Source organism: Ranitomeya imitator, chromosome 1 (genome assembly GCF_032444005.1).
Source record: "Ranitomeya imitator isolate aRanImi1 chromosome 1, aRanImi1.pri, whole genome shotgun sequence".
NCBI lineage: Eukaryota > Metazoa > Chordata > Amphibia > Anura > Dendrobatidae > Ranitomeya > Ranitomeya imitator.
Window position 1 is genome coordinate 292,404,595 of NC_091282.1, and position 25,215 is coordinate 292,429,809.

At 44.8% G+C, this 25,215-nt stretch overlaps 1 protein-coding gene across 2 annotated transcripts in view; it reads right to left on the reverse strand.

Annotated features, from left to right (window-relative positions):
- SEPTIN5 (septin 5) overlaps window positions 1-16,478 on the reverse strand; it is a 109,044-nt gene extending 92,566 nt beyond the window's left edge. Inside the window, exon 1 of one of the 2 annotated variants that reach the window (XM_069756456.1) lies at window positions 16,228-16,478. The gene's annotated coding sequence lies outside the window, so the exon portion shown is untranslated. Of the gene's footprint in view, window positions 1-16,098 lie in introns of both variants that reach the window. The other variant, XM_069756448.1, reaches the window with a different exon arrangement.
- Window positions 16,479-25,215: the final 8,737 nt, after the last annotated feature.

Here is a 25,215-nt window from a genome sequence, read left to right on the forward strand (position 1 = left end):
GTCATTTGGCTCTCCATTACATGGTTGCCCAACATTCTTGTGCAGTCGTGAAGGCTCCATAAGGTAACAATCAAGTTTTCTAGAGTTGAATACTTCACAACCTAGAATTTTTTCATTTCTAGTCCAGTTCATTCAGGATAAAGACAATTCAGTGTTATACTGAGAAACATTAGCGGTCCTATGCACCTTTATTGAAGTCCTATTACTGTATCATGCATGAACCCATAAGCTTAGATTGTATATAATGTTATAGAAATTGTCCAACTGTCTCTGAAATGTTAAAAGGGTTGTCCAGGAACAGGCAACACTTGTCCATGGGCCGCTTCTAGAACTGATACTCACTGACTTGACTTGAACGAAGATAAGCTGTAATACCAAACAGAACCAAGGACTGATTATGTGCCTGAAAAAAAGACACCTTCTTCTAATCTCGGACAACCCTTTTTTTATTTGAATCAGATCATTTTTGTGAACATAAAAACTAGCACATCAACCATAGCTGCCCCTCCCAGGAAGGAAAAACACTCAAGTGAGGCCTGTTAATACATTTATGATTCATGGTCCAAGTGCGGACAGAGATATTCAAAATAGCCTATGAAGCCGTTGGGTTTGGATCAGGAGATCTGCAGCCAGTTCATACACGGATCTGTAAATCCACCTTAAACTGGTCATCTCCTTTACATAAATGCCATTGTGTATAGGGGTCTCTCCAATCTCCCTCAATGGCAGATGTTCACGGAGACTGATTGAGTATGTTGCATTTCAACACACCCTGTCGTTCCTCTCTATTTGTCCCATTTGCATATGGTGAAATGGATGTTGGCAAATAGTTAACTCAAATGTACAGTGGGGAAAAAAAGTATTTAGTCAGCTACCAATTGTGCATGTTCTCCCACTTAAAAAGATGAGAGAGGCCTGTAATTGACATCATAGGTAGACCACAACTAAGAGTGAAAATGAGAAAACAAATCCAGAAAATCACCATGTCCGATTTATTTTGCAAAATATGGTGGAAAATAAGTATTTGGTTATTAACAAAAGTTCACCTTAATATTTTGTTATATATCCTTTTTTGGTAATGACAGAGGTCAAACGTTTTCTGTAACTCTTCACAAGGTTGGCAAACACTGTTGGTAGTATGTTGGCCCATTCCTCCATGCAGATCTCCTCTAGATCAGTGATGTTTTGGGCCTGTCTCTGGGCAGCACAGACTTTCAACTTCCTCCGAAGGTTTTCTATGGGGTTGAGATCTGGACACTGGCTAGGCCACTCCAGGACTTTCATATGCTTCTTACAAAGCCACTCCTTCTGCCCTGGCAGTAGACTTGGGATCATTGACTGAAAGATCCATCCAAGTTTCATGTTCAATACCCTTGTTGATGGAAGGTTTGCACTCAAAATCTCACGATACATGGCCTCATTCATTCTTTCATGTGCTCGGATCAGTCATCCTGGTCGCTTTGCAGAGAATCAGCCCCAAAGCATGATCATGCCACCTCCATGCTTCACAGTAGGTATGGTGTTCTTTGGATGTAACTCAGCATTCTGTCTCCTCCAAACACGAGTATTGTTTCTACCAAACAGTTCTACTTTGGTTTCATCAGACGACATGACATTCTCCCAATACTCTTCTGGATAATCCAAATGCTCTCTAGAAAACTTCAGACGGGCACGGACATGTACTGGCTTAAGCAGGGGGACACATCTGGCACTGCAAGATCTGAGTCCCTGGCAGCGTAGTGTGTTACTGATAGTAGCCTTTGTTACGGTGGTCCCAGTCCTAAGCAGGTCATTCACTAGGTCCCCCTGTGGTTCTGGAGTTTTTGCTCACCGTTCTTGTGATCATTTTGACCCACGTATATCTTGCGTGGAGCCCCAGATCGAGGGAAATTATCAGTAGTCTTGAATGTCTTCCATTTTCTTATTACTTCTCCCACAGTTGATTTCATCACACCAAGCTGCTTGCCTATTGCAGATTCAGCCTTCCCAGCCTAGTGCAGGGCTACAATTTTGTTTCTGGTATCCTTCGACAGCTATTTGGTCTTCACTATAGTGGAGTTTGGAGTGTGACTGTTTGTTATTGTGGACAGGTGTCTTTTTTACTGATAACAAGTTCAAACAGGTGTCATTACTACAGGTAATGAGTGGAGGACAGAGGAGCCTCTTAAAGAAGAAGTTACAGGTCTGTGACAACCAGAAATCTTGCTTGCTTTTGAGTGACGAAATACTTATTTTCCACCATAATTTGCTAAATAAATCTTGCCAAATCAGACAAGGTGATTTTCTGGATTTGATTTCTTATTTTGACTCTCATAGTTGTGGTCTACCTACGATGTCAATCACAGGCCTCTCTCATCTTTTTAAGTGGGAGAACTTGCACAATTAGTGGCTGACTAAATACTTTTTTCCCCAATACATGGGTCACAATGTGAAAAACAGAAAAAGCGGCCCTAAAACAACCAGATGTGTTCATTGAGGCCTATCAGTGCAGATCCCATGGACTACACAACCAAGAGCAATAGCACGGCAGGATTACCAATACTGAGATTTAAGCCATATGAACATACTGTATATATTAGTACCTAAATGTAATCTATACGTGGGAAACAAGGTACAAGGAGACAAGACGAGGGGGTTGCTATCCGCATTACATTTTTCATAGACCTCTATAAAAATAAAAGGAATTAAATAATCTAATATATAAAGCTGAATGTGTGTTTATGTGTGTGTGTGTGTGTGTGTGTGTGTATGTCCGGGATTGGCATCTGCACCGCCGCAGCTACAGCCACAAAATTTTGCACAGTCACACGTCTGGACTCTGAGAGCGTCATATGCTATGTTGTGAGGTGAAATTTTAACCCCGCGCTTTCCAATTCACCAAACAATTTTGCCCCTATCTACATAATGGGGAAAAGTGAAAGGAAAAGTGTTGGAGGCAAATTGACAGCTGCCAGATGTGAACAAGGGGGACGTAAAGAGTGAGAGCGATGGCGCCAAAGAGTATATACCGTACAGTTGCTAAGGTGGGGCCCCGACATGGGATACTCACCACACACGGGGATATGAACACACACACAAAAAATGCCACACACTACCACGTGCTTGAACACATATACCACCCTCAGCACACATTTCACCACACATACACCAACCTCGCCACATAAAAGTTGAAACACAAAAGTCGCCGCTCAAAACTCGCCACGCGCAAAACTCGCCACATGCAAAAACTAGGCTCACGCAAAACTCGCCACAAGTGCAAAACTCACCTCATGGAAAACTCGCCACACGCAAAACTTGCACACGCGCAAAAATTGCCATGCGCAAAAGTTGCAACACATGCAAAAGTTGCCTCACAAAACTTGCACATACTCAAAAGGCACCACACATAAAACTCGCCATGCGCAAAACTCGCCATGCGCAAAACTTGCTGCACACAACTTGCTACACTAACCTGTCACATGCAACTCGACTGTTGTGAATTCTGTGGCAGAGCTCCCTCCTGTGGTCACAAGTGGTACTTCGGCTGGTTCTCTCTGTGAGCTTCCGTTGGTGGAGGAAAGTGGTACTGCGGCTTCTGAGTTTCCTTCCTCAGGTGATGTGGTGAAGTCGTTAGGTGCTGCTCTATTTAACTCCACCTAGTGCTTTGATCCTGGCCTCCAGTCAATGTTCTAGTATTGGACCTGTTTCCTCCTGGATCGTTCCTGTGGCCTGCTGCTCTGCATAGCTAAGTTCCTCTTTGCTATTTGTTTGCTGTTTTTTCTGTCCAGCTTGTCAATTTGTTTTTTTCTGCTTGCTGGAAGCTCTGGGACGCAGAGGGTGTACCTCCGTGCCGTTAGTTCGGTACGGAGGGTCTTTTTGCCCCCTTTGCGTGGTTTTTGTAGGGTTTTGTGTTGACCGCAAAGTTACCTTTCCTATCCTCGCTCTGTTCAGAAAGTTGGGCCTCACTTTGCTAAATCTATTTCATCTCTACGTTTGTCTTTTCATCTTAACTCACAGTCATTATATGTGGGGGCTGCCTTTTCCTTTGGGGTATTTCTCTGAGGCAAGGTAGGCTTATTTTCTATCTTCAGGCTAGCTAGTTTCTCAGGCCGTGCCGAGTTGCATAGGGAGCGTTAGTCGCAATCCACGGCTGCCTTTAGTGTGGTTGGATAGGATTAGGGATTGCGGTCAACAGAGTTCCCACGTCTCAGAGCTCGTTCTTGTTTTTTGGGTTATTGCCAGGTCACTGTATGTGCGCTGACCTCTATGTCCATTGTGGTACTGAATTACCTCTCATAACACTCGACACACAAAAAGTTGCTACACGCATGTTGCCACACAAAACTCATCTCACAAAAGTCGCTACATGCATGTCGCTACACGCAATTCAACACACACAACTTGACAAACGAAACTCGCCCTAAAACACACACAAGTCTGGTATTATCCTTCAAAAATAAAAATCTGATTACCGTATATACTCGAGTATAAGCCGAGATTTTCAGCCCAAATTTTTGGGCTGAAAGTGCCCCCCTCGGCTTATACTCGAGTCACGGTAGCGGTGGGGTCGGCGGGTGAGGGGGTGAGGGCGCTGAGGTATACTTACCTAGTCCCAGCGATCCTCGCGCTGTCCCTGCCGTCCCACGGTCTTCTGTGCTGCAGCTTCTTCCTCTCTCCAGCGGTCACATGGGACCGCTCATTACAGAAATGAATAAGCGGCTCCACCTCCCATAGGGGCGGAGCCGCTTATTCATTTCTCTAATCAGCGGTGCCGGTGACCGCTGATAGAGAAAGAAGCTGCGGCACCGAAGACAGGAGGGGACAGCGCGAGGATCGCCAGGACTAGGTAAGTATAGCATATTCACCTGTCCTCGTTCCAGCCGCCGGGCGCCGATCCATCTTCCCGGCCGGCGCCTCCATCTTCCCGGCGCCTCCATCTTCCCGGCGTCTCTGCTCTCTGACTGTTCAGGTCAGAGGGCGCGATGACGCATACAGTGTGCGCGGCACCCTCTGCCTGATCAGTCAGAGCAGAGACGCCGGGAAGATGGAGGCGCCGGAACGAGACGCCGGGAGCTGCAATCAAGGGAGGTGAGTATGTGTTTTTTTTTCTTTATTGCGGCAGCGGCAGCACAAATTTATGTGGAACATCTATGGGGCACAGTGAACGGTGCAGAGCACCGTATATGGCACAGCACAGCTATGGGGCACAGTGAACGGTGCAGAGCACCGTATATGGCACAGCACAGCTATGGGGCACAGTGAACGGTGCAGAGCACCGTATATGGCACAGCACAGCTATGTATGGGGCACAGTGAACGGTGCAGAGCACCGTATATGGCACAGCACAGCTATGGGGCACAGTGAACGGTGCAGAGCACCGTATATGGCACAGCACAGCTATGTATGGGGCACAGTGAACGGTGCAGAGCACCGTATATGGCACATCTATGGGGCACAGTGAACGGTGCAGGGCACCGTATATGGCACATCTATGGGGCACAATGAACGGTGCAGAGCACCGTATATGGCACAGCAATGGGGCACAGTGAACGGTGCAGAGCACCGTATATGGCACATCTATGGGGCACAGTGAACGGTGCAGGGCACCGTATATGGCACATCTATGGGGCACAATGAACGGTGCAGAGCACCGTATATGGCACAGCTAGGGGGCACAATGAACGGTGCAGAGCACTATATGGTTCACACCTATGGGGAAATATGAACGGTGCAGAGCACTATATGGCACAGCTATGGGGAAATAATGATCTATTTTTATTTTTGAAATTCACCGGTAAATGCTGCATTTCCACCCTAGGCTTATACTCGAGTCAATAAGTTTTCCCAGTTTTTTGTGGCAAAATTAGGGGGGTCGGCTTATACTCGGGTCGGCTTATACTCGAGTATATACGGTAATAAGCAAACTACAAGAGCAACAAATGTACCATATAGGAAATACGGCAGGTGTCAGTCACATGATCTGTCTATTATGAGTGAGCTAATATATACTGCCAGGGGGAGGGCTTCCTGTTGGCTGGGGATTTATCAGGCTGCCAATTTAGCTTACAAATACTGATGTAAAAATACTGAGCAAATAACGTGTGAACGAGGTCTAATACAGGAGGAGATGACACACAGGTATATACTATATACAGGGGAGATGACACACAGGTATATACTATATAGAGGAGGAGATGACATACAGGTACATACTATATACAGGAGATGACATACAGGTATATACTATATACAGGAGGAGATGACACACAGGTATATACTATATACAGGAGCAGATGACCTACAGGTATATACTATATACAGGAGGATATGACCTACAGGTATATACTATATACAGGAGGAGATGACATACAGGTATATGCTATATATAGAAGATGACATACAGGTATATACAGGAGGAGATTACACACCGATATATACTATATACAGGAGCAGATAACCTACAGGTATATACTATATACAGGAGGAGATGACATACAGGTAAATGCTATATATAGAAGATGACATACAGGTATATACAGGAGGAGATTACACACAGATATATACTATATACAGGAGCATATAACCTACAAGTATATACTATATACAGGAGCAGATGACCTACAGGTATATACTATATACAGGAGGAGATGACATACAGGTATATACTATATATAGAAGGAGATGACATACAGGTATATACTATATATAGGAGATGACATACAGGTATATACTATATACAGGAGATGACATACAGGTGTATACTACATATAAGGGAGATGACAAACATGTATATACTGAGGTGAAAATGAGAGGTGTGAGGTGAAAATGAAAAGGTTTGAGTGCAAAATGAGAGGAGTGAGGGAAAATAGTGAAGTGATCGGAAAATGACAGATGTGAGGTCGAAATGACAAGTGTTAGGGGGGAATGAGAGGAGTGAGGGAGAAAATGAGAGGTGTGAGGGAGAAAATGAGAGATGTGAGGGGGAAAATGAAAGATGTGATTGGGAAAATGAGAGGCGTGATGGGAAAATAAGAGAAGTGAGGTGCTATAACTAACCACAGATATTTACTATGCCCAGGCAACGCCGGGCTCTTCAGCTAGTAATATAATAAAAACAATGTAAAATGAAGACAAAGTGTAACCTATAATGACATATAGAACCTCTTCCCTATAAAACTCCGTATATGATCCTCACGGCCAGGCTCCCTTACGTACGTGCCCTGACACAGCTCTCTAGGTGTTACCCAGCTCTTCTCGGGATACTACAATGACAAGTCATTGAGTAATGCTGTTGTGCCAGATAAACAGTGATTGCTGGCTGGATAATCAGGAACAGCCACTCTGACCCATCAAAGCCTGTGAAAGGTGTAACCTGTCCAATGATAATAATGCTTTGTAATAGACAAAATACAACAATGTTTATTCCAAAAATAACTTCATTTTGTCAATTATTTACATACAAGACTTTCCCGGCACACACAATACTTCAGCTCTGCATGTGTAATAGATCTATGGAGCTCCATCCTGGCTCCTCTGCCAATGTAAGCAGGAGAGCATTCATGGGCTGGTCGGGGGGTACCACACCTATTTTACTATGGGCTGCGTTGCTTCATTACATCTAGTAAATCTCTTTTATAAGGTTATAAAGTGGTAATTTCCAATATTTTAACATAGAAAAAACTACACAAATCATTTTCCCACATGGAGAATCCATAGAACGACTCCATGCGTATGGAAAGGTTGGAAACAAATGCCATTTGTGGAGCCATGCCAAGCGTGGAAGGCGTATTAGCTCTCCCTGCATGAATCCAATCCACTTCTGTTTCCACTTATAGACTGCTTTCCTACACAAGCTATTTTTTTTTTTTAGAGGAACATCCCATTATTTGGGCCATTTTTTCATGTTTTTGCGAGTTATCTTGCATCCAGATGTGTTGAAATATAAAGCGCACATGCGCATTTGGTATCTGGCATTTTGGCATCACTTTTGGCCCCGCATTTTATAGATATAGGATTTTTTCATTTTTTTTCTTCTAAGCTTTCCTATAGGACTTGAAAAACAACAGAAAAAAAACAGATGCAAATGTAAGAGAATAACAAACACTATGAAAAATCTTACATTATTGCCTGTATGCAGAAGGACTTAGGTTACATCCACACAGGTCACATATTTTGCAGATTTTGGAGCTGGTTACTCTAGATTTATCCTCTTCATTGCAAAAGGTAATATTCACAGTAAAAAAAATATATAGTATAAATTGACATGGTGCAGATGTCAAATCCATAGCACCGTTCAATTAAGGCTGTGCGCCCATGATGAGTTTCTGACGCTGCGTATTTTTAAGGTGTCAAAAACGCCACGCCTTATAAAAGTAGATGAGATTTATAGAAAAGCATGCTCAATGTGCTTCTTATTTACTCAGCATAAGCTGACCTGCGACGCGCGTTTCAAATCCGTAACATGTCAATTCCTCTTTTTCGTACCCTTAGTTTTATGTGCAGATTTTCCACATAGACTTGCATTAGATGTGGAAAATCCGCAGGTAAAAAACCCACGTTTAACGGCTCAATATAGGCTTTAATGGCTGTGTCTGATGCACTAAACGGATAAGAATAGGACATTCTCTAAGGCTCATGCCTTGGACACATGGATCCATTTTTAAAATGGATGAGTATGGATGCACAATGGGTTTATGTGTTGCTTGAGAGAAAAAAAGCACACCACACAGACGTGTCACATGTGTGAATGCAGCCTGATACTGAGGTTTTTTTTTTTAGATGGTTGGATAAGATTTCAGTTTTTTTCCCTTCCAGAAAATCCACAGAGTAGCTCACCTGCGCAAACATAATAATCATTTTATTTTTATAGCATCTACATATTCAGCAGCACTTTACAATCCAGGGGGAACATGTCCAGCCAAAATAAGATGTTACAAAGTAACACATAATTCTACAATTAATAAGAGGAGTGAGGGTGCAGCTCGCAACCTTAAACCATCCACATAACAGTTTAAAACATTACGGTAGTTACCAAAAAGAGTAAACAGCAGCATCATAAAAAGCGTAAAAACCACATCCATGTGCTGTCGATTTGTGGGATCCAAGTGCTGTCACACTGAAAAAAAGCCTGTTTTTCACAAAAAAAAAAGAAAAAAAATCAGATACGTGAGTGAGGCTTGAAGCCGGTGACGTTTCTTATTTTCTTCCAAGGAAATAAAATTATACTGGGACATTCAAAGTAGCACCATTAGTGTAATATGACCAATAACTAGTCTCTGTAGACATGGCTCATCTTTAGCTTTGGGATTACATTAGCAGCAGTTAAAGCACCACTTCAGGGTTTTAGGTTTTTTTAGCGTTGGAGTGGTGCTACTAATCTAAATTCCCTGACCCTAGTATTCCACTTACCAGCCGCCATCTTCAGCTGCTCCCAGCGCCGCTCCGGTCCTGATCCGCCATCTTCTGACAGCAACATCTGATGGACCGGAAGTCAGAGATAACAGTCACAAGCTCTCAATGTATGAGAGCTTTGTTCTGGCTCTTGGACTTATATTGACAAGTGACTTCTGGAAAGACCGCAGAAGATGACTGAAGCAGTGCCGATAAACAATGAAGATGGTGGGTATGAGACGGGGCAGGGAAACTTAGATAAGTGGCGCTGCAATAAATAAAAACCACTGGAGTGGCGCTTTAGTATTTACTAGCAGAGGTCATGGTCTATTATATGGCTTGGCATTCTCCAGAAGTCCCATAGAAAATAAATGGAGTAGAACTTCGTTCTTGGGAATGCTCGCCCACCCCCTCCCAAGTATCAATAGGTTATCCCCTATCCACTTTAAATCTTGGGAAAACCTCTTAACCTAAGTATAATGGAGGCCATGGCATTGGTTATTAATCCTGACCTTCTCCCTTGTCTTTTGCTAGATACAAAGTGATATAGGGCTGTGTTCACAGGCAGTTTTTGCTGTCATTTTTAAAGGGATTTGCGCTAACATATTGCGCAGCGCTTTACAGTTTGCACAGATTATTATCGCTGTCCCTGATGAGGCTCACAATCGAAATTCCCTATCAGTATGTCTTTGGAATGTGGCAGGAAACCGGAGTACCGGAGGAAACCCACGCAAACACGGGGAGAACATACAAACTCCTTGCAGCTGTTGTCTTTGGTGGGATTTGAACCCAGGACTCCAGCGCTGCAAGGCTGCTGTGCTATCCACTGAGCCACCGTGCTGCCAATTATATTATTCCCTTTTCAGCCTTTCATGGCCAAGACAGCAAACTTCTTCCAGGTCCCAGCTACCAGAGGCAGGGTTACAAAAAGAGGGGAGCGCAGGTGTGCTACGCCGTATGCAGAACTACCATAGAAATTAATGGGACTTGTAGGCACAGCACAGAACAATGTACGCAGCCACCATATTGTTTTCGCAGCCCCACCTATGGTGGACGGCACCTAGAAGCAGTGATTTCTACCTCAGCCATGAAAGGTGGAGATGGGAATAGCCCTTTAGCTGTCAAAAATGCTGTGTCCGGATGTTGCCTACAGCAAATACTGAAAAGCCTAGCGTTTTGTCTAAATTAAGCCTAGTCTATGTCATTTGTGGCATGCTCTGGGTATGGCTTTTTTCTTTAAAGGGAACCTGTCACCCCAAAATCGAAGGTGAGCTAAGCCCACCAGCATCAGGGGCTTATCTACAGCATTCTGTAATGCATTCTGTAATGCTGTAGATAAGCCCCTGATGTATCCTGAAAGATGAGAAAAAGAGGTTAGATTATACTCACCTGGGCGGGCGGTCCGATCTGATTGGCGTCGCGGTCCGGTGCCTCCTATCTTCATAGGATGACGTCCTCTTCTTGTCTTCACGCTGCAGCTCCGGTGCAGGCGTACTTTGTCTGCCCTGTTGAGGGCAGAGCAAAGTACTGCAGTGCGCAGGTGCTGGGCCTCTCTGACCTTTCCCGGCGCCTGCGCACTGCAGTACTCTGCTCTGCCCTCAACAGGGCAGACAAAGTACACCTGCACCGGAGCCGCAGTGTGACTACAAGAAGAGGACGTCATCGTAAGAAGATGGGAGGCCCCGGACTGGACCGCGACGCCTATCGGACCGGAACACTCCCCCAGGTGAGTATAATCTAACCTCTTTTTCTCATCTTTCAGGATACATCGGGGGTTTATCTACAGCAGTGTTCCCCAACTCCGGTCCTCAAGAGCCACCAACAGGTCATGTTTTGAGGATTTCCTTAGTATTGCACAAGTGATTGAATGCTTGCTTGTCCAGGTGATGCAATTATCACCTGTGCAATACTAAGGAAATCCTCAAAACATGACCTGTTGGTGGCTCTTGAGGACCGGACTTGGGGAACACTGATCTACAGCATTACAGAATGCTGTAGATAAGCCCCTGATGCCGGTGGGCTTAGCTCACCTTCGATTTTGGGGGTGACAGGTTCCCTTTAAAGCTTCTTTATAGGACTTAAAACATATTTATTCTGGAGTTTTTCAAGTATTGCAAAATAAAAAAAAACACTGCCAAAAATGACCATGAAGACGCCACAACGAGTGTTTTTTCAAGCTTTTACAGCTATATAAAAATAGTGTGTGGGAAGAAGGCCTAAGTAATATGTGTGGTTTTTCCCCAATTGAAGTTTTCCAACTTGTGACAACCTGAACATGCTGGGAGTTGTAGTTTCACAAACGCTTTAGATCTACATTTTAGAGAAAAATAGTATAAATAATTGCGAATTAGACAAGTCTGAGTGGCTAAGACTTGTATAGGGGTGAGGCCATCTGTATAGATCGCGGCTGGAAAAAAAAGCATGTTTTTGCTGATTTGCAATACTATTTTTTTTTGTAGATTGCATTAAAAATACGAGAGGTTGCAGTCTTCAACACAGTTTTGCACTTATATCCTAAAGGAGCTTTCCAGGGTTTAACATTTTACCAGGGTTGGAGCCATATGATAAAATAATAAAACACCAAGTATTAAGCTGCTAAATCGATGCATATTCAGCACTGCTGCTACTGTCCCTGACTCCAGTTATTGATTTCTTGGTTGAAGTATTGATGTGCCATCTACCAAACGTGACCCCAGTTCTACGGCTGCCACTTCAGCCTTCCCACAGGTCGCGGTTTACCTTACCCAAATCTTGGGAAAACCCTTTAAAAACTTAAGACACCAGTGTGCAGACACAATATTATACAAAACCAGAGCAAAATGTAAGCATAACCACATAAGAAATAACTCAGACATATCTCCAAATATTGTGAATAATTTCTTCCTATTTATATGACAACTGGAAATCCCGCAGTTCTGAGCGGGGCCCATGCAGTACTGATTTTAATGGATTAGAAATGAGCATGTTCAACCTCTGCTCCACTTATTGTCTATGGGACTGCTGGAAACAGCTGAGTGGTGTACTCTGCTTCTTCCAGCAGTGCCATAGACAATCAATGGAGCAGAGGTCAAGAATGTGCGCTTTAACTATATTCATGACGAGACGACATCATTAGGTTATCCACTTTGTTATACATAGAGGATAGCTATTTTTGGAATAACTCTTTAAATGCTGAAATAAGGATCCATATTTGTTATAAGAGGCAAATACAGCTCTGTAGTACAAGATTTACCCACCAGCAAAAAGCTAGTGCTGGACAACCATTCGTGCATGGACACAGATGAGCATGAGGCCCTCTGAGCTTGACTCTTTCTATCCTAAAGCTAGCCCGGCAGTCAGCTGATCGCTGCAGGTCTGGCTTCATCCTTTAGTGATCAGATGGTATCATAGGGCGATGGGCCAGGTCCAGCGGAGCGAGAGATGCTGTTTGCAGCAGCCCACTGCTCTGTCTCCTAGGGAGATATTTATTGAGCACATTTCCATTATAGACCATAGAGGGTATATTTATATGAGGTTAAAACCACATTGTGACCATTCACATTAAAACTGCTCACATCATTGTGATATTTGATGAATTCTGACTGTCTCATAGAAATGTTCACATAGACAGAAGTTGTAATAAACCAATATATAGAAAAAGCAACTTTGCGGCTGGTACTGTGCGGTTTTATTTTAAGCAATGCAAATTTTACTGCAACACTTAGAAATCGAACTGACATTGTTATTTGGACAAAAAAAGGCTACAAATAGAGGAAAAAGAAGACAGACATAGCTGAAGATATGATAGCTCAAGGACAATGTGATGGCATCACTACACCCGGCCATCAAGGCCTCACCTCGTCCCGCAGGCTATAATACCCGGTAAGTGATATAATGCCACTGCTACATAGAGATTAGCACGTATAGCCCAGCTCTGGCCCTATCCATAATGTTTTCGATGAGTGATATAGCTCCAGGGCCCACATTCCTGCTAATGATAAATGGTTTGGCATTTCTGCTCAACACATGCATTATATTAGTAATAGATCCAAACAATACACCACCTGTATCTTACTAAGAGATACCAAATGTGTATGACCTCGTATCTGCACATTTCCGTCACTACAAACATCCATTCTTTCATCCAAGACATTCCCGAGATATGATATCTATATACAAGACAATAGATTGGAACTGAACAAACTATTACAGTGCCTAATATTGCAGATAGTACAGATGTATTTGTGTAGAAATATTTTGTATGTATATATACACTACATACTGTACACTGTTGTGTACAGATACCCATGCACACAACCTGCACAGTGTATCGAGTGGGCTCCTATACATGACAATGCTGTCTATAATGACCATGTACGCTGGCATCGGTGAAGTAATAGAAACTACCTACATACCTCACCACTTGTGGACTTGACCCCATCCCAGCTCCTCCCCAACCTCACCACCACACTTATCCCATCACTAACTAATCTTTTCAACCTATCACTAACTTTTGATACCTTCCCTTCTGTTTTCAAACATGCCACAATCATACCTATCCTCAAAAACTCATATCTCGACCCAAAAGCTATGTCCAGCTATTGCCCCTATCACTCCCAAACTCCTTGAGCAGCATGTTCATGCTGAACTTTCATCTCACCTCTCATGTAATTCGCTCTTCAACAAAGTACAATCTGTCTTCCACCCATGACTTACAGCCAAAGCTAACAGACAATTCTCTATACTCCTCCTTCTAGACCTGTTCTTTGCCTTCAACACAGTAGACCATTGCCTCCTACTACAGATCCTCTCTTCCTTTGGTGTCATAGACCTTGGCCTATTCTGGATCTCCTCCTACCTTTCCAACTGCACATTTTGCATCTCCCACTCATACACTACCTTCTCATCCCACCCTCTCTCTGTTGGAGTCCCTCAAGGCTCTGTCCTAGGAACCCTACTCATCTCCATCTATACCCTTGGCCTGGAACAATTCATAAAGTCCCATGTATTCCTGTACGCTGATGACACTCAGATCTACCTCTCTGGCACAGGCATCACCTCTCTGCTATCCTTCAAATTCACATCCAAGCCCTCACTACCTCCTGTCGCCCCCAGCTCAAAAATATTTCCAGAATCCATCCTTTCCTCAATCCTCACTCTACTAAAATGCTTGTGCATGCCCTTATCATCTCCCACCTCAACTACTGCAACATCCTCCTCTGTGGCCTACCTTCTAGTATTCTTGCACCTCTCCAGTCCATCCTTAACTCTGCTGCCCGACCAATCCATCTCTTTCCTCACTACTCCTCCGCTTCTCCCCTTTGCAAATCCCTTTATTGGCTCCCAATTCCCCAGCGTATCCAGTTCAAACTACTAACACTGACCTAGAAAGCCAACCATAACCTTTCTCTTGGGTACATCATCAAACTAATCTTCAGATATTTTTCCTCACGTAATCTCAGATTCTACCAAGACCTCCTTCTCACCTCCCCACTCGTTTGTTCCTCACCCAATCGCCTTCAAGACTTCTCCCGAATGTCCCCCTTCCCCTGCAATTCTGTGCCCCAACATGTCCGATTATCCCCCACATTAAGATCCTTCAGGAACCTGAAAACCCATCTCTTCAAGAAAGCTGCTATGACCACACTGCCAGCTCATCCCCACCGGAGCTACAGCACCACCATGACCTGCTGTCTCCTTCCCCACCATCCTGCAGAATGTAAGCCCGCAAGGGCAAGGCCCTCTTCCTTCTGTACCAGTCTATCACTGTTAGTTTATTTACTGTAAGTGATATCTGTAACTTGTATGTAACCGCTTCTCATGTACAGCACCATGGAATCAATGGTGCTATATAAATAAATCATAAAAAATAAATAATAATATGGCTCTGAATCTGAGCAAAAGCTTAGAGCCTACAGCATGGGAACAAGGCGGGTGCCATATTGGGAGGTAGAAGGTAATAGTTCAGATTGTTAGGTTTTGGGATGTAAAGCAGTATAGATAAAATATACATATATGCGTCATCTATCTATACCATTTAACATCCTAAATCCTAACAATGTGAAGTATTACAGTAAGGACTATCTAGATAGATAGATAATGATAATGATAATGGTGTTACTATGTATGCTTGGTAATATCGTATTAGGGGTGTGATGAAAGCACTGACCATGTTACAGAAGATGTTACTATGTATACAGGGCAGGGGCCCAATAACGCCTCTACTGCAGGTGGAATGGTTCTTTAGGATGAGCTGTTGGGCGGCCGAGGGCCCAGATCCTGTTCTTGCCCCGCGGCCTCTTCTGTGTCCATATTATCGGGGTGTACGGCCGGGCTGTTGCGGTATGTATTGAATGTAGGTGTATACGGAACTTATTATATCATAAATATTACTGCTTGCAGTTACTTCTATTATTGTAATAAAGGCCGGAGTGGAAATATAACTGTGCAGTCTATGGCAGAGATATATAGATAGATAGATGGATCTTCGGTGTGAATATTAGGGTGAGGGGGGACCCCCAGCACGCCTGAGCCCCTCCCAGTCTGACTCCCCCCTAGCAGATGCAGAATGGGTTAAGTCCTGGTCCAGATGACATCGGGAGCCTGTGAGGCCGCTCACCCCGAGCACCGGGCAGATGACGGGCTGTAGAGGAGGTGGCACTGCTGCCATGCCTGGGCTGCACACTATGATGCCATGTCTGCCTGTCACGGCAGCACTCTGCATGCAGTCACACATAACGGGGCCCTTACCTCCTTCTCCTCTGTGGGGGACCCGGGAGGCCGCACGGCATCCAGCAGAGAGAGGGGAGAGAGGAAACAGACAGGTCAGGGCTGTGAGCACAGGGGCCCCGCGCACTCCCCGCACGCTCCCCAGCTCACCTGTCTTCAGCAGCTTGCTCTTGTACCTGATGCTGGTGCTCATGGTCCGCGATGTGATGCTGTGCAGTGCAGTGCAGTGTGATGATGCAGTGAGCAGTGCAGTGCGTTCTTTGTGCTGCTCCCTTACAATAGACTCCTAGGGATGAGGAGAGCAGGCTGCTGCTGCTGCTGCTGCATTACTGAGCGCACTGCCTGCAGCCATTGGCCGAGCCTGTCCCAGCCTACAGCGTGCAGCCAATGAGCGCCAGCGAGTGCACAGGCCGGCTCCGCCCCCAGCTGTCTGCCTTGCCCGGCGCGGTGTCAGTGTGCGCTGGGTCCTATTTACTAAGTGCCATAATAAAGCCTGGTGGTCCAGTGGTCGGGACTAGCCCACTGTGCTGGCCCCGCAGCAGGGCTAGTCACATGGCACAAGGAGGGGCGGGCCTGTGGCTTGTATCTACCTCTAGCAGTGATGTAACATAAAGCTCCTGACCTCAATGCAAAATCTTCAACACGTCTCATGGGCCAAAGGGACCATTGGGGCATTTTAGGCTCTAGGGCCCAGATGTCAGGGCCACCCCTGCACCCATTATAGTTAACCGTGGCAGGTATTAAATCCTATATATTTGGGCGCAGTCAGACGGTCGTATAAACCGGAACACGGTGCACGGACTGGCCGGTGGCTCTGAGATTCACAGCTGTGGAGACACATGACGCCGTCACACACGGGGCGAGAGAGCCGCCGACCGTGCACAGTGTTCCCATTTCTACAACCGTCTGACTGCGCCATTACTGTCAGGTAAAATCTCCTTAGGCTACTTTCACACTAGCGTCGTACGACGCACGTCGCAATGCGTCGTTTTGGTGAAAAAACGCATCCTGCAAAGTTGGTTGCAGGATGCGTTTTTTTCCCCATAGACTAACATTAGCGACACATTGCCACACGTCGCAACCGTCGCGAGACGGTTGCGTTGTGTTGTGGCGGACCGTCGGAACAAAAAAAGTTACATGTAACGTTTTTTTGTGCGTCATGTCCGCCATTTCCGACCCGCAACTCACAATGGGGCAGCGGATGCGTTGTAATAATGCATCCACTGCCCCCGTTGTGCTGCGTTGTCACAGGATGCGTCGGTACGTCAGCCTGACGCACTGCGACGGGCCGACACTAGTGTGAAAGTAGCCTTACCTGGAGTATAGTTAAGCAATGAGACCCTGCACAGCCTACTACTGAGCAAAACTGCAGATAACAGCGGACAATAGCGTGTGCTATCACCTGCAATGGGAAACAGCTGTCCCAGGGTCCTGCAAGGTGCAGAGGGCTCTGGAGTTTCGTGTAGAGACAATCCAGGACACCTACTGTGTACCAGGACAGAAGAAGACAGCCATGACCTGGACTGAACGCCAACATGCAGCCATCAGCGGAAAGATGGGGATTGTTAACTAACACCTCTGAACATGTAGGGGGCGATTCACGCCTTTTCTGGGGTAGCAAGCCTTAATAAGGTGCAATATTTTTGTGCAACTTGGAAGCTAACACACCAGTCCCCGCCAGCTACGCCAATATGGACAGGGTCTGGCTACACCTGCCCATCAGATTCGTGGTAACTGCGCCAATCGTAACTTACTATAGAAAAGTATTACAGTTCCTAACTGCAGTATATTGCTGGTGGCCGCACATGCCAGGTAAGGCTACTTTCACATTTCCGTTTTTTTGAATGCGTTACAATGCGTCGTTTTGGGGGAAAAAATGCATCCTGCAAATTTTCCCGCAGGATACTTTTTTTTCCCATAGACTTGTATTGCGGACGGATCGTGACGTATGACCACACGTTGCGTCCGTCGTGCACTGGTTGCATCGTGTTTTGGCGGACCGTCGTCACAGAAAAACGTTCAAGGGAACGTTTTTCTGTATGTCGCATCCAGTGTTTCACACTGCGCATGCCCAGCAGGAAATATCGCTCTCACGATCTTTCCTCACCCTGCAGTCTGACGGAAATGTGAAAGCACACACTTCTGTCGGTGCGTCGCGCTGACGCTTTGTGACGGCCCTGTACTGGCGGAAATGTGAAAGAAGCCTAAGGCTTCCAAATCTGCACATGATCCGTCAAGACGTTGAAATGACGGATCCTGTGCAGATTGTGGAAAACGTGTGCACTAGGCCTGTCTTTCTGACGGACCTGTCGAGGCTATGTGCACCTGTTGTGTATGCGTCTTTGTAGCGGTTTTCCACTGCGAAAACGCATACACAACACAAACCAGATTTAAAAAAATAAAAAAAATCGCAATATTCTCACCTACAGGCGCACCGATGCTCCCGGCAGCTAGCGTTCCTAGTAATACATTGCGAAATCTCGCGAGAAATCGCGGTCTCACTTCTCGCGAGATTTCGCAATGTATTACTAGGAACGCTAGCTGCTGGGAGCATCGGTGCGCGGGACGCCTGCAGGTGAGAATATTGCGATTTTTTATTTTTTTTATTATTTTTCACATTATATCTTGTTACTATTGATGCTGCATAGGCAGCATCAATAGTAAAAAGAGAAAGAGCGAGCGAGAGAGAATTTCCCTGATGGGAAATTCTTCCACGCATGCTCAGTTTGAAAAGACGGGACCCGTCGCTGGATTCCTGCTTTTCACAGGCAGCGACGCATCCTGCGCCCATAGGCTTCTATTGTAGCCAGTGACTGGCAGCGCAGGATGCATCGCTGAGCGATTTTCCGACGTGCAGAAAAAACATTCCTATGAACTTTTTCTCTGCCCGACAGACCGTTTTTTTTACGCAGGATCCAGTGCGCGACGGATGAAACGGATGGCCATCCGTCACAATCCGTCGATAATACAAGCCTATGAGAAAATGCAGGATCCTGCATTCTCAAAAAATCGATGGATTGTGACAGGAGCTGAAAGACGGAAGTGTGAAAGAGGCCTAACAGAGGTGCCCAATTCATTAAGTGACATGAGTTGGTTGGTGCATTACCTCCAGTGACCCCCGTTATTAGGATTGATGTGTGCAACGCAGATCTTAAAGAATCAAACCCTTAAACGGGTTGTCAACTACTAGGAAAACTTCTCCTTTCCCACTCTTGGCCCTGATAAAATAATAAAGCTCACCTCCCATGCCGGCGCCATCCCTGCATTGTCAGAACTCGCGGTCCCCGGGTTCTTTTGCGGCTGTATGACATGCAGTGTCTGGCGCCCAATCAGCGCTGGCGTCACTGTCTCCCCTTCCATTAAATTGAACATGAAGAGGAAGTCAGAGATCAGCTGCAGCCCAGACTTCCTCTTCATGTTCAATCCATATGTAGGCGGGGAAAGTGACGCCAGCGCGGATTGGGCACCGGGGTCATGTGTCATACAGTCGCATGAGAGCCCTGGGACCACGAGTGCCGACTTCACAGGAAAAGCACGGGAAGGGGAATATAGGCTTTTTTATTGTATCGAGGCCAAGCGTGGGGAAAGAGAAGGAGTTCTTCTAGTAGACGACAACCCTTTAGGCCAATTTCACAAGTCCGTTTATATTCCGGTACCGGAGATATCTGTGTCCGTGTGTGTGATACGTGTGGCAACCGTGTGTCGCATCAGTACCACATAGATGGCCGCCAGGGAAGAAGCGCTACAGTAAGCGCTGTTCCCCGGCGTCTGGTGCTGAAGTCGGCTCTCATCATTCTCCCCTGCTCAGCCAACGATCGTCACGAGCAGAGGAGAATGAGGAGAGTTATAATAAAGTCTAAACGATGACAGCAGGTGGGGGTTTTTGGGACTGTTACTCCCATCATCCGACACCTGCTGCCGCTAATAACAGTCACAGCAGAAGCGAATGATTGGTGTATTCCACAGCCGCCGGCTGCGATATAGGGAAATAAATGAATGAAAAACCCAACATGGATTCTCCCCTATTTTCTTGAACCAACCAGATAAAACTCACAGCTGGGGGCTGCAACCCTCAGCTGTCAGTTTCAGCAAGGTTGGTTAACAAGAATAGAGGGGTCCTGCGCTGTTTTTTTAATTATTTAAATAAATAATTTAAAAAAAAACGGAGTGGGATCCCCCCCCCCCCATTTTGACAACCAACCTTGATAAAGCTCACAGCTGGGTGCTGCTATTCTCAGGCTGCTAAGGGGCCATTGATATAGGCCCCCCAGCCTAAAAACAGCAGCCCGCAGCTGCCCAGAAAAGGCGCATCTATTAGATGCACCAATTCTGGCATTTTGCCCTTATCTTCCCACTTGCCCTGTAGCGGTGGCAAGTGGGGTTAATATTTGTGGGGTTGATGTCACCTCTGTAATGTCAGGTGACATCAAGCCCACGGCTTAGTAACAGAGAGGTGTCTATAGGACACCTATCCATTACTAATCCTGTAATTATGTTAAATTAATACAGAGCCAGAATAAAATCCTTTATTTGAAAAAAATGACACAGGCTCTTTTAATATTATAAATTAAATGTTACTTACTGCAACACCTAATTACCCAAATCCCTAGATCTCCTGTAATAAAAATAAAATAAAAAAAACAATATACCATACCTGTCCGTCGTTCTGTCACACATCGTAATCCATGTCTGGGGACTAAATACTTTTCAACCTGGACGGTGTCAAGATTCGACCCTCCTGGCTGAAAACCACTGGTGAATGAGCCCCTGAGAGCGCAGCGTCATTCAGCAGCAGTGACATCATCAATGGCATTTTCCCACGGTCCTGAGGTCACCACAGTTCATCCCGACCTCGATGATGTCACCGCTGGCGTCCCGAACATCGGCTGTTTCCGGCGCCGTCATCTTTGTGGCAGCGTGAGAAACACTCCCGGCTACGATCCTATTATTAGTGGCAAGTTAGTTACCACCGGTCAGGGAGCTGCAGTTCCTACATTGTCAGATGACAGCGTGAGCAAGCAGCTGTGACCGGAGGTAAAAATGTTATCAGCGTATGCCTGCTGTCGCTGATAACAGGTTTGGGGTTGATTTTATCTGTTTTATGGCCACTAACATCAAGCCCAGGGGTTAGTAATGTGGAAGTATCTACAGTATAAGACACCCCCATTACTAACCCCATAGGTAGATTTAAAAAAAGATACAGCCAGAATAAAGCCCTTTAATTGAAATAAATACATCCAACATCTTTATTTTAAATAAAAAAGCACAGTTATACTAATCCATTGAAGCTCATGTCCCCTGTAAAAGAATAAAAATAATAAGCAACCATATTCCTCACCTGTCCTATGTGAAGATAATCATATCTTTCCCACAAAGAACAGGATGATTTTGGATAGCGGTCACATCAGTGATGCGACCGCTATCCATGCCAGCTGGCTCACACAGAGACAGGATTGTAATCATGCTCCTGCAGTGTGTAGCGCTGAGCTCCCATGAGAAAGGTCACCGGAGTTCATAGCTAATGAACTACGGTGACCTCACTTACTGCACCCATCACTGCATGAGAACTTTATAGCATAGGTGTCGGCTGATGAATACTCCCATCAGCTGTGACTGCTCTCTCTGTTATCTAGTACTCTGTCAATAGCCAACGCTTGTGACTGGCGGTAACCTTTTTACTGCTGGCCACAGCTGCTGGCTCACACTGTCAACTGACAGCGTGGGAACCACAGATTTCTGACCGGCAGTAATTATCTTACCGCCAATCAGAGCCCATGTTTACCACGCTGTCACGCAGATGACAGCATGGCAGACAATGGATGTTGGGGCCCGCCGTTCATCTGAATAGGATCCGGGTATCCGAACCAAACTTTTTTTTAGATGTTCGGCTGGACTCGAACATCCACGGGTTCGCCCATCACTAATAGTGATGTGATGAAGGTGGTAAAGTAGACTTGTTTTGCCAAATGGAGAGCATAGTTATACAATTTGAGCATGAACTTTTAGTGGATGAAGTCTTCTGCTGAAAGTGATTTTCTCCATAGACCCTCAGCACGCCTTGAGCAGCACTGGAGAAAACGTGTTTGCGGCATGTGCCAGGGTTGCCGCTGGCTATGTCAGGTCTTTCTGCATGTAGCCGTTCCTGTCTCATGCAGAGCACTCTGCAATATATTATTGTAATTTGACATTACTGAATCTGGACAAGAGAGGGACGAGATGGAGCTAAAGATGACTGTATATTGTGCATAAGCTCCTGGGTATTGATGGCACGTAGATTTCTGTATGTGTGGTAAGTGGGAGTGTACTGGGTTTGGAGACAGTTCTTGACAGAGAAGGAAAGAAGTTTGTGGTCAGAGAGTGGGAGAGGGGAGTTAGTAAAGTCATACACTGAAGGGAGAAGACCAGATCCAGCATATTCCCGTTCTCATGCGTATGTAAGCTGTGAAAGGGCGGAGGAGGTGTGAGAGAGAAGATGAATGGCAGATGGTTCCCTTAATGTTTCCCTTTAAGGCCAGTCTGAGCTCGCATGCCCCAATTAAAATTTCCAACAGGGCACCCATCTATCCCGGATCTTTATTAGTACCGTATATGTTTTCTCATATGGGCGTTCCTGTGCTCCAGTGTTCGGGTGCGACTGCTGCTGAATTGACATGTATAAGGTCTGCTGGTGCAGACACCCTCAATTCCTCACATATGTATTAGTACATAGGTATATAGCCTACTCTCATGTACACCAGTGGAGGTTTAGATCTCCCTCCTTACATCCACAGTGGGAACTCTTAAAGGTGTTATCTTGGACCAATTAATTTTTTTTTTACTACGAGGTTAAAACTTAACAGGCCAGTAGTTGCCAACTACCTGCCTGTTCATCCTGATGCTGGCTCAGAGTGGTCACTAACTGCTCCTGCCAGAGATTCATCTGCTTCACGTCAACAGAGCAGCTCTTCTGCTCTGCTCTGTATATGAGGCGTGACTTCCGACATCATGCTGATTAACAGTTGGCTCCCAGCAGTTAGGCAGTGGGGAGCAGGGAGTGAACAGAAATGCAAGAATTCAAAATTATCATAAAATTGCATTTTATTAAATTCTTAAAACTATTGAGGTAATAGGACAAAAAACAAACAAAGCAACCTCAGATGTAGGGACACAATATGCTACCCACTCCTTTAACCACACTGATTACAAAACGTATCAAGAAATACCAGAAACAGTCTGCACAAATAGATTAAGGGGACAAAGCAATACAGACAAGCCAAAAAAAAACAGAAGAACAGTCTTCACCTAACTGATTAACAGTGAGCATAGGCTAGCTAAATTCGTAGTTCCTTATGTTTAAGTATCAAGATGTCCCTGGTCCTCTTATATCTGAATCCGATTAAAAATTAAAAACTCCCCAGAATAAATATAGCAATGCAGACTGAAATAGTGCTGGATATACTTACAATGTGTTTGGCTGGTGCCGTGTCCCTCTACCCCAACACGCGTTTCGTCCACACTTCAGGGGGCATGAAGAAGTGGGCCTGAAGAAATGTAGATGAAACGCGTGTCGGGGTAGAGAGACACGGCACCAGCCCCACACATTATAAGTATATCCAGCACTATTTCAGTCTGCATTGCTATATTTATTCTGGGGAGTTTTTAATCGGATTCAGACATATGAGGACCAGGGACATCTTGATACTTAAATATAAGGAACTAGGAATTTAGCCAACCTATGCTCACTGTTAATCAGTTAGGGGAAGACTGTTCCTCTGTTTTTTTTGGCTTGTATGTATTGCTTTGTCCCCTTAATCTATTTGTGCAGACTGTTTCTGGTATTTCTTGATACATTTTGTAATCAGGGTGGTTAAGGGAGTGGGTAGTATACGATTGTGTCCCTACATCTAAGGTTACTTTGTTTGTTTTTTGTCCTATTATCTCAATAGTTTTAAGAATTTAATAAAATACAATTTTATGATAATTGTGAATTTGTGCATTTCTGTTCACTCCCTTATGGACGTTGCATTATGGCATATGGAGCCTCACTGTCATCTAAGCGTCTTGCTTCTAAATGCTGTTCTTAGAGGAGGTGGATGCCTCATCTAGGCATAAGGGCACTCCTCACTGAACACTATCACAATGACTCGGAAAATATTAAATCACACCCAAATTAGCACATCTATTGTGGCCGTGCAGCAGAAAATAACCCCTATACTTCTAATGTAAAGAATCAGGTCACATTATGCTATGTCTATAGTTCACCCAAGTAATGCCCAGAGTAACATAGTCAGTCATTTGTTGCACTGCTGATGGATATAGACGGCCAGACAGTATACGTTTAAAACTTTTAGACAGGTTTTATAGGTCAACGCGTTTCGAGGACAGCACACGACCTCTTTATCAGGACAAAATCTAATTGCAACTGTCAGAGATGATTGTCTTATATGCGGTCTTTAAAAAAAAAAAAAAAACATCAAGCACGGCAATGTCAAAGTTCATCACATACTAAGAGCAGACATAAAAATCAAAATAAATAGTCAAAAAGCATCTGAGCTTACTGCTTCACAAAACAATCTTCCAGAATATTTGCGCAACTATAGGAAAAATATTAAAAATATAATAACAAGTTTATTAAACAAAAACATAGATTGATAATCCTGAGAAAATGGTATCAAATAGGGATCCAAACTCGTATCAACTTGATCTTCAGGTCCCTATTTGATACCATTTTCTCAGGCATATCAATCTATGTTTTTGTTTAATAAACTTGTTATTATGTTTGCATTATAAAGGGAAAGATTGGCCAATCAACTAGAGAGGTGAGGGGTGAAGTTGGCCAGGGTGACACCAGAATAGATTCATCTCCAGCTATGTTCCCCAACCAGATCTTTGAACTATGGGGCCAATTCACTGCAGCTTTTATGCAAAAAAAACTGGCATAAAAGATTGAGAAGTAATAAAAAGTTTGAACAGAGTTGTACAATAATGGAGCGTTTGGCCCTTATCATGTCAGTTTAAATCTGCTCTGCCAAAATGGGTGGCGCTAAGGATGAGCCGGTACAGGGCATGGCCATGGCCTCCCATTAAATTCATTAAAAAAATGGTGTTTTTGACTGGAGTAGTATTTCTGGCACAGTGCATCTATTTCATTGAGTGACA